Source organism: Rhinatrema bivittatum, chromosome 8, assembly GCF_901001135.1.
Source record: "Rhinatrema bivittatum chromosome 8, aRhiBiv1.1, whole genome shotgun sequence".
NCBI lineage: Eukaryota > Metazoa > Chordata > Amphibia > Gymnophiona > Rhinatrematidae > Rhinatrema > Rhinatrema bivittatum.
Window position 1 is genome coordinate 270,179,584 of NC_042622.1, and position 8,987 is coordinate 270,188,570.

General features: G+C 41.9%; 2 protein-coding genes across 2 annotated transcripts in view; both read left to right on the plus strand.

The window, feature by feature from the left end:
• Window positions 1–4,956, plus strand: part of LOC115096372 (C-C motif chemokine 20-like) — a 39,406-nt gene extending 34,450 nt beyond the window's left edge. Inside the window, exon 5 of the mRNA XM_029610876.1 lies at window positions 4,807–4,956. The gene's annotated coding sequence lies outside the window, so the exon portion shown is untranslated. The remainder of the gene's footprint in view (window positions 1–4,806) is intronic.
• LOC115096370 overlaps window positions 1–8,987 on the plus strand; it is a 130,567-nt gene that overhangs the window by 54,054 nt on the left and 67,526 nt on the right. The gene's annotated exons all lie outside the window — the stretch shown is intronic.

Below are 8,987 nucleotides of genomic sequence, written 5' to 3' on the forward strand. Positions count from 1 at the left end.
ACATCTCCCCACGGTTACACCTGCAGAACACAGACAGACCCTCACCAAATACAGAATAAAGAGACTGTAAACAGGGCTGTTGCCAGATTTATTGCTGCCCAGTACAAACAATTATTGTGATGCCCCCTCCTCATTCTGTTTTTTTTTAAAACACATTATTTCCAATAACCAATACTCAATAGAAAGAGTATCTGCTTCAATCTCTCTCATACTCTCTCTCTGTGTTACTTTCACTCAGTCTCAGCTTCTGTCCCAGGCCTCCAATTGTTTGCCAAAAAAAAAAAGCCCAACTCACTCCAGTAACCAAACTTTAAAAAACTGACACCCACTCTCCAAACCCCCATGAGCTCCTGCCCACCTGAAGGTATGTAAAAATGGCAGCGGCTGACCCTGTGGCCTGCACCATTTTGTTGTACAGAAGCACCTCCATACTACTGTGATGCACGTTGGCTTGGCCCATAGAAAGCCGCGAGTTAAATGAAATTTCAATTACAGTCGTAACCCCTGGGTGGGATAGAACCCTGATGCTTACCCCAAAGGCATACAGAAGTAAAACAGACTCTATATGTAACCAGCTCTCCATGGATAGTTTTCTACTTCTGAGGAAAGCTATCCCCTGTAGAAAGAAGCATAGCTTCAAGGCCCAACATACTCCGTCCTTTCCTAGTCCCTGTAAACAGCTCTGATGATCCCCCCAGTCTGTAGCAGCAATAATCACTTTGAAAGGCAATGTGTTTCCAACTCCTTTACTGATAGTTGATAAAATTGACTGAAGGTTATTTACAGCACTTAGGTTTCATATAAAATTGATCAACAATAATGAAGAATAAGGTTTAATAAATTTGTGACCTTATTCCTGTAGCAAAGTCTCTGAATTTATGGAAGCCTGTTCCTTAACAATTTCTCTCTTTCTCCTTTTCAATTATTCGGATTGAAGAAAGCATAATCCTTCTTCCAACTCTTAAACGTTATCTGAAGCATCTCCCCACTATAGAATGGTTAGAATTCTGTTCCAGTTATTTATTGGAACACAAGCCGTCTCAGTCTTCATTCCTCTCCTTCAGTCTTCTTAAATATCTTAGAGCTCCTTCTGGAAGCGCCAAGTGGGCAGTACATTGAGTCCAGTAAGAAAATAATACCTTCAAATACTTCCTCCCTGGTAATGGACAGAGATCCATTCCTCAAAGATAACTCCTCTCCAGGCTCTTCCTAAGTGAAAGATAGCTCTTTTTCCCCAAAGATTTGGACACTGGGTCCCTGGTACCAAGGGTACTCGGTTCCCAAAGGAACAAAAATAGACTTTAACTCAAAAGGGAAAGAACTAGCAAGAGTCGGGAAGGGTGGAATAACTTCCTTGTTTCTCAAATGAGAAACGCAACTCAAAATTGAAACTCCTCTACATCGGGTCATCTACATCTGGGAGCTTTCCAGAGGTGCAGGGGGTTCTATAATAAGGCAGGGTGAGGTGGCTGCTTCAGGCGGCCGAATTTTGAGGTGGCCAAAAAAAAAAGCCTCTCTCAGAACGGCGCTGCGGCGTCCGCCTCACGCTGCCTGTCCCTGCCGCGGCTGCCAACTGCCTCACACTCAGCTGCCCTCTGTGTTCACAAAGTGGCACACATCTAATGATCTAAAAATAAATAAGTAAATAAAAGACAGGTGCTGCGTCCCACGTCACGTAGCACAGGTTCAGCATTTTCTGCTGTTGTGACGCCTGCCTCCATGAGAGGAGAAGCAACCAGATGGGGACCAAGCCGGGGAACTCTCCAGATTTGACCCAGAGACTCCGGAATTCTATTGGACTTGCCCAATCTCTGGGCCAACACCCATAATCTCCGGGTGCCTTGCAGTTACTGCACTAGTGAAGCAGCCAGATTAGACCTATTTTTAACGTTGGATGCTGGGGGCGCCCCGCCTCAGCAAGAAAGAGTAAAGGCCCAAGTGAAGCACAGTCCCACATCCCACGGTGCCACGCGGGGAAGAGCGGAGAACGTGTTTCTACTGTTAAAAGTGAGGTATCTCATGATATTTTTTAGATACAAAAAAAATGTACAGCTGTCGAGGTTATTCAGGTTTTAGCTTTTAAGTAATTGATCTTTTTGACCTTCACTATATTTATAATTAAAGAAAGGATAAAATCTGTTCAAAGAAAAATACATTGATCGTGGGCAGAAAGGAAGCACTAGCAGTCAAAAAAAAACATTAGTGTCCTTAGCTTACATTTAGTGTCCTTACAGAAGAAAAACTAGATGTTAAGTAGTAGGGTATGCTTGGGAGGAAGGGAGGGTGGGCAGAGAACACTGTTCATGGCCCGGTCGGTGGTGAACTTCCAGATGTTGTTGGTGAAAACTGCATGTAAGTGCTCTGCCCGCAAACGTGAGAGCACCAAGGACCTAAATAGTGTTTCGCATGTGGCCGGTTCCTCACCAGCCCGCCTTGCCTCCCTGATCCAAATGATAGAAACTCTGGCTTCAGTCAAGAGGTAATTGGCGAGACGGATTACATTAATAGGTATGGGGAAAAGGACAACCAAACTTTCAATAATAGATTCTTTAAAAAATTAAGAAAGGGAGTTAGGTAAGGGCAGAACCAGTAGATGTGGGCTACTGTTTCTCTGGCTTGTCAGTGGGGGCATTAGTGCCAGTGAGTGCAAGACCACTTTGAGACAGACTGGTTGAATACCACAATAAGATTACAAATACCGCAACGAGAACTGAGATCATCTAATAAGGGTCTACTCACAATTCTTAATATCAGATCAGCCCACTTATGTGAAGTAAGAGAGCGTGCCATATCAATTGCGGGACCAAAATATTGGATCAAATATCCGCGTTGTAGTCCTGAGTGAAATTCCCTGTTATCGCAGATGGGAGTACTTCTGTAAAGTGATTGGGGACCTATCAATGCTCTTTTATGTTTATCCCATAAACATAAAGTATGAGATGCGTAGGGGGACAGTTCTCGGCCCACAGTCCTATTTTGACATGCAAGCCATATCTGTCCTGCCAGTCGCAGACAGTGAGCAGAGGCTTCCTCTATTAGAATCCATTGTTTTTTTGGACAATCCAAATGCAAATCCACTATTGCCTTCAATTGGGCAGCTAAATAATATTTTTTGATATCTGGCATGCCTACCCCACCATACAATTTTGGCCAGATAAAATAAAAAAACCATTTCCGCAGGAGCTTAAATTAGCTATCAGGGATTTCAATAGACAAAGTTTGAAATAAGTATAGCAGATGTGGAAGGATGTTCATCTTAACCGTTGCTACTTTACCCAGCCAAGATAGATTTAAAGAATTCCATACCACTAAATCCTGATAAATCTTCTTTGCTAAGGGTTCATAATTCAGCTTAAATACATCTATTCCTGTGCCTGTCAGATTTATGCCTAGATATCGAATATTATGTTTAGCTCATTTAAAGGAATAATGGGATTGTAAATGATTGCGAACTGTGTCATTGAGACAGATCAGCAGCAATTCTGTTTTATTGTAGTTCATTTTAAATCCTGAAACCTTGCTATAATTGCCTAATTCAGTAACTAAAGCTGGAAATGTAATTTTTGGATGACTTAAAGTAAATAGGATATTGTCTGCAAACCGATGTTCCTCCCACTTCTATTCCCCGGATCATCTCATTATGGCATATTTTGGTGGCAAACAGTTCCAGTACCAAAGCAAATAAGAGAGGAGAAAGAGGACACCCTTGTCTAGTACCCCTCCCCACCATAAATCATGTGGAATATCCCCCATTAACTTTGATAAACGCTTTTGGAGATGTGTATAAATGTTGAATCCACTTGATAAAGCGGATTCTCAATTGGAATTTCTCCAAAACTTGGAATGAAAAGGCTCAATGTACTCGGTTGAAAGCTTTTTCAGCGTCGACAGACATTAAAATAGATGTTAATTGTCGACCTTTAGCTAAACTGACCAAATTCAGTACTCGACGAACATTATCCGACGCCATTCTTCCGGGGAAAAATCCAGATTGGTCTGCATGTGCTACAGTGGGCAGAAGTGTTCCTTGTCTATTAGCTAATATTTTTGCTAATATTTTCAAGTCAATATTTAATAACGATATTGGGCGGTATGAGCCACAGTACGCAATGTCCTTGCCTGGTTTATGTAAACGGTTTATGTAAACGTGGGACCCTCCAATTAAAGAATTGAAAGCCTTCATAAGGAGGGGTGCAACTTGCTCATTATATGTTTTATAGAATTTCCCTGGGAAACTGTCTATTTATTTATTTATTTAACACTTTTTTATACCGACCTTCATAGTGATAACCTAGACCTGGAGCTTTCCCAGATTTCAATTCCTTAATCGACTGACGGATTTCTACTAAATGTTAATAACTAATGTTATTCAAACATTCCCTCTGTTTGTCAGTTAGTGTGGAGAGTGATACCATCGACAAATAGTCCAAGATATCGTCATGCTGTATAGTGGAATCAAATGCATACAAATCTTTATAAAATTGTACAAAACATTCCCTGATTTGAGCAGGCTTATAAAGAAACATGCCTTGAACATCTCTGATTTTCAATATTTGGGACTGTCTGTCATTTTTTTAATGCATGTACTAATAATCTACCAGCTTTATTACTACCTTCAAAATAGCATTGTTTGGTAAGATTCAACTGATGAGCTGTTTCTGATATGTTTACTTGTTGTAATTGTTGCCGAGCGAGATAAAGTTTTTGTAGATCTTCTAATCTTCTATATTTTTATGCTCTAGTTCTAAGATTCAAATTTGGCGTTCCAATGATTGTCATTGTTGATGTTGTATTTTTTTCTTATAGGAAGCCTGTGCTATCAATTGGCCATGAATCACTGCTTTGAAACCCTCCCACACAGTCATCTATGAAACCTCTACTGTGTCATTCAACTGCTCATACTCACTGATTTTTTCCCGTATCTTTATCCTCAAATAAAGAATCATTACATCTCCAGAAGCGTTGTCCTGTATCTTCTTGAAGTGCATTTAACGCGCATATTATGAGTGCATGGTCCAACCAAGTTATTATATCAATAGATGTATTCACTATACGAGACATTGTCTGTGAGGAACATATCAATTCTAGAGTACCAACTATGAACCACTGAATAAAAAATAGTCTTTTGTATTAATGTTCATGAAAAACCAAATGTCAATAAGTTCAAAATGTGCCATCAATTGTTTCAATCCCCTGCCCTGTTTATAAGACAGGGAACTCTTACCCTTCGAGGCATCTAATACAGGGTTTAATGTGACATTGAAATCGCCTACCACTATTAAATGATCTCCTGAAAACCGAATAAACTGTTATTGTAGATTCTGATAAAAGGAAGCCTGATTATGTGTGGGGCTGTAAATATTAACCAGGAGATATGTCCCTTGTGGCATGGCCATGTGTAAAATCAAAATCCGTCCTACTGGATCTTGATGCAAAGCCTTAAAATCCGCACATACATGACTGGCAATCAGAATACCCACTTCTCCATATTTATTATTGGCCCTACTGGGAGTTAGAAATACCTGAGGGTAATGTCTGTTTCCTCGTAAGAGTGGAGACGTCAAAGGACTGTTTGAGGATAGATTCCAGATGTCTTGAGCATCCTTGAGTGCTGCTCCTCCCTCCACTGGGATAGTAGTGCGCTTCGAGACCGCACAGACCATTTCATCCACTTTCAGACATGCCAGGAGATCTTTGGCGGCGGGGTCCAGAGGGAACATGGCTGCCAGAGCCCAGCCCCCTTTGAACGTGGTTTCTGGGGCCTCCCATTCCAGGTCAATTAGTTGCTGGATGGCTTGTAATAGTAGGAAATGATGGGAAGTCTGATTAAGTCGCTCCAAAAGTGGGTTTGGCTTAGGTTCCCCCGAGGCGCTTGTGCCCGGGATGGCAAGCTCTTTCAAGCTGTGCGTGACTAGGTCTGGAAGTTCATCCTTGGTGAAGAAGCGTCTTATGGTTCGATGGGGTTCTGTCTCCGGAGGGAGTTCCCCTTCCTCCAGGGGTTCTGATTCCTCATCTGAGATGTCTGTGTCCCCGAAGGTGGGGCTTCTGGGCGGTGGGATCACCTCCCTGGGCATAGAGGGTCCTGGTATATTGAGGTCCTCTGGTGGTGCCTGTGGCCGCATTGTAGGAGGCCCTGGTTGCATGTGGACGAAGTTATGCAGGCCCTTGAAGAATTCCACCCAGGAAATAGAAGCTTGGTCTAGACTAGGGGGCACCATGTCCCTGGGGAGCCCCATTTGAGGGGGGGGTCCCACTGTGTGGTGCTAGGTCCGGCGTACTGCTCGAAGGGCTGGGGTCCGGTACCAGCTGGGGAGGGCCATGAGTTGGGTCCCCTAGGGTCTCTTCTCATCCGAAGTTATCTCGACCCATCTTTGGTAGAATAGGGCCAGTCTGCCCCCTATGGCTTCTTCCTTTGGATGGATCGTCTGATTTTCATTGTGGGGTGTGGCTGGGGCCTGAGCTGGCTCCCCTTTTATTGTGCTTGTTCCGAAAGGACTGGCTCCGGCCTGCGGGGCGGGCCGCTTGATATGAGCTTCTACATGTGCTCAAAACAAATTGATGCATAGTAGGTAGGTCACTACCTCACAAGGATTATAGTCTAAATTAGTACCCGAGGCAAGGGAGCACAAGATCATAAGGAACATTAATGGTAGAAGCACGATTTGAACCCTGGTTTTGCTGATTCTCAGTCCACTGCACTATCCACTAGTCCAGGGATGGTGAACCCCAGTCCTCAAGTGCCTCAAACAGGCCAGGTTTTCAGGATATCTCCAATGAATATGCAATAGAAAAATTTGCATGCACTCTTCCATTGTATGCAAATCCATCTCATGCATATTCATTGTGGATATCCTGAAAACCTGGCCTGTTTGTAGTACTCAAGGACTGGAGTTCACCATTCCTGCACTAGTCCATTCCTCCACAATCAAGTTTCAACATAATTTGAAAAGACTTTTCTCCTCTCTTTGCGTTAGTCAGTGACTGAGCTGTCAGCAGAGAGGATAAGGGAGAATGTAGACAGTATTGGGGAAGAGAGAAGGAAGATAAGATTAGTTTTTTTGCCAATGATGTTCTGCTCACCATAACAAGACCAAAAAAGTCTTATCAAATATTTTGAAAGAGATCAAAGATTATAGTGAGTATTATGTAAGTACTAACACTTAACAGACTTGATTATTTCTTTACATTTATGTTTACCTTATTGAACAGCTAATTCACAATTCTGCAGCCCATATTCTAACAAACTCAAGGCACCATGATCGCATATCTCCTATCCTATTTTCACTACATTGGCTACCAATCCTCTTTCAAATTCAATACAAAATCTTAACCTTGATTCACAAGTTACTCCATAATAATTCTTCTATCTGGTTATGTACTTCTCTCCAAATTTATAAACATTCTAGATATGCAAACAAAAATGTATTAGACATTTCAACATAAAAAATAACTAGATTAGACCTCGCCAGAAAATGCACATTTTCTGTGCCTTCTGACTCTGCGGTTAATTGTAGACACACAAGTATTTAAACAAAATTTGAAGGCTTTTCTGTTTAAAAAGGCCTTTGACATAGGCTAGTACACCACCGTATATGATGTATGAAGAGCTGTAACTTTTTTAGTTCATGGTATTTACTTTTCTGTTTAGATGGGGAGCGTTGGAGAATCAAATGTAGCGTGGATAAAGTGCAGAGCCGTACGGTTGAAAAGCAGTGGGTAGAAATTGGAACAGCTAGAGATAAGGTCCTTATAGGTTATCTTCCCTGGATACTTGTAAAATTTAGAAAATTTGGGGATAATATCCACCTTTACTTTGGCTTAACTCTGCAAATTTGGGGGGGAGAGTGAGCAAAACATTTGGGGTAGGAAAAGAATGGTCTGAGCTCTTGCCAGATACCGAGAGTCTTCCGGGCAGGCAGAGGAAACTGACTTTTAAAGCAAGGTGGTTACACTTCTCTCAAAATTCAGGAGATTCTTCCTCTTAACTATTATTTTTCTCTTTTTCTTCTAAAGGCACCTCTCCACCACCACCAGGGGTCAATCAAGTCTCTTTTGAGACTGGGATCCCCCACCTTCAGGCTTGCTCTGCTGGACTATCCAGTGACTTGGCCCTCAGTCAATACCTGTGTCTTGCACCAAAAATCCTACCATCTGCAAAACACAGAAAATACTGGATTTCTCTGTCTGCACCACCTATAAGTAGGGGTGATGATGTCTCAGATGAATCCAGTGTTCTGCCTCCATCTACTGATGGGATAAAACCCACTAGTATTGACTATCATGTGCTGGTGTAGCAAGACAAAGTGGAAGAAGGCACTGACAAAAAGTGTGTAGCTGGAAGAATGGGGAAAGAGGTGGAAGGTTTGAGAGACAAAAGAAGGGCAAGCCAGAAAATTTCTGTCTCTGGGTGGCACCTCTTCAAGTTGTGTCCAATTTCCATATTCCCTCCGTTTCACCTCCCTCCTTGGCATTTAGCTGGGACTACTGAAATTTCCAGCACTTGCGCCTATCGACTGCCCACAAGTTTCTAGCAAAATAAAGTAAAGCTCTAGGGGTTAAAACTGCAATTCAGCAGGAAAAGATAATCCATTGCAGCAGAATCGTCTTTAAGGCAATTCACCATAGGTCTCATATCATCGTTCAATCTAGCAGACTCTGTATTTATTTATTTTATTTATTTATTTAAAAACTTTTCGATACCGTCGTTTAGTAGTATACCATCACAACGGTTTACAGATAGGCACATAAATAAGTCTGGTTAGGATTATAAATTAGCTAGTAGGTGCCAATAAAGTTTCGGTTACATGATTCAAATAATATACGCTATCTGGATTGTGGATTGGAAGTTCCATTTATATGAATGATAGGATATCCATATGAGAATACTGTACTCTTAGATTAATCTTTAGGTGTGAGAAAAAATAATAAAGGAGGGATAACTGCTGTTTGTTGACTTTTCACAGTGTGCCGGAGTTCTCTTTCGTGTC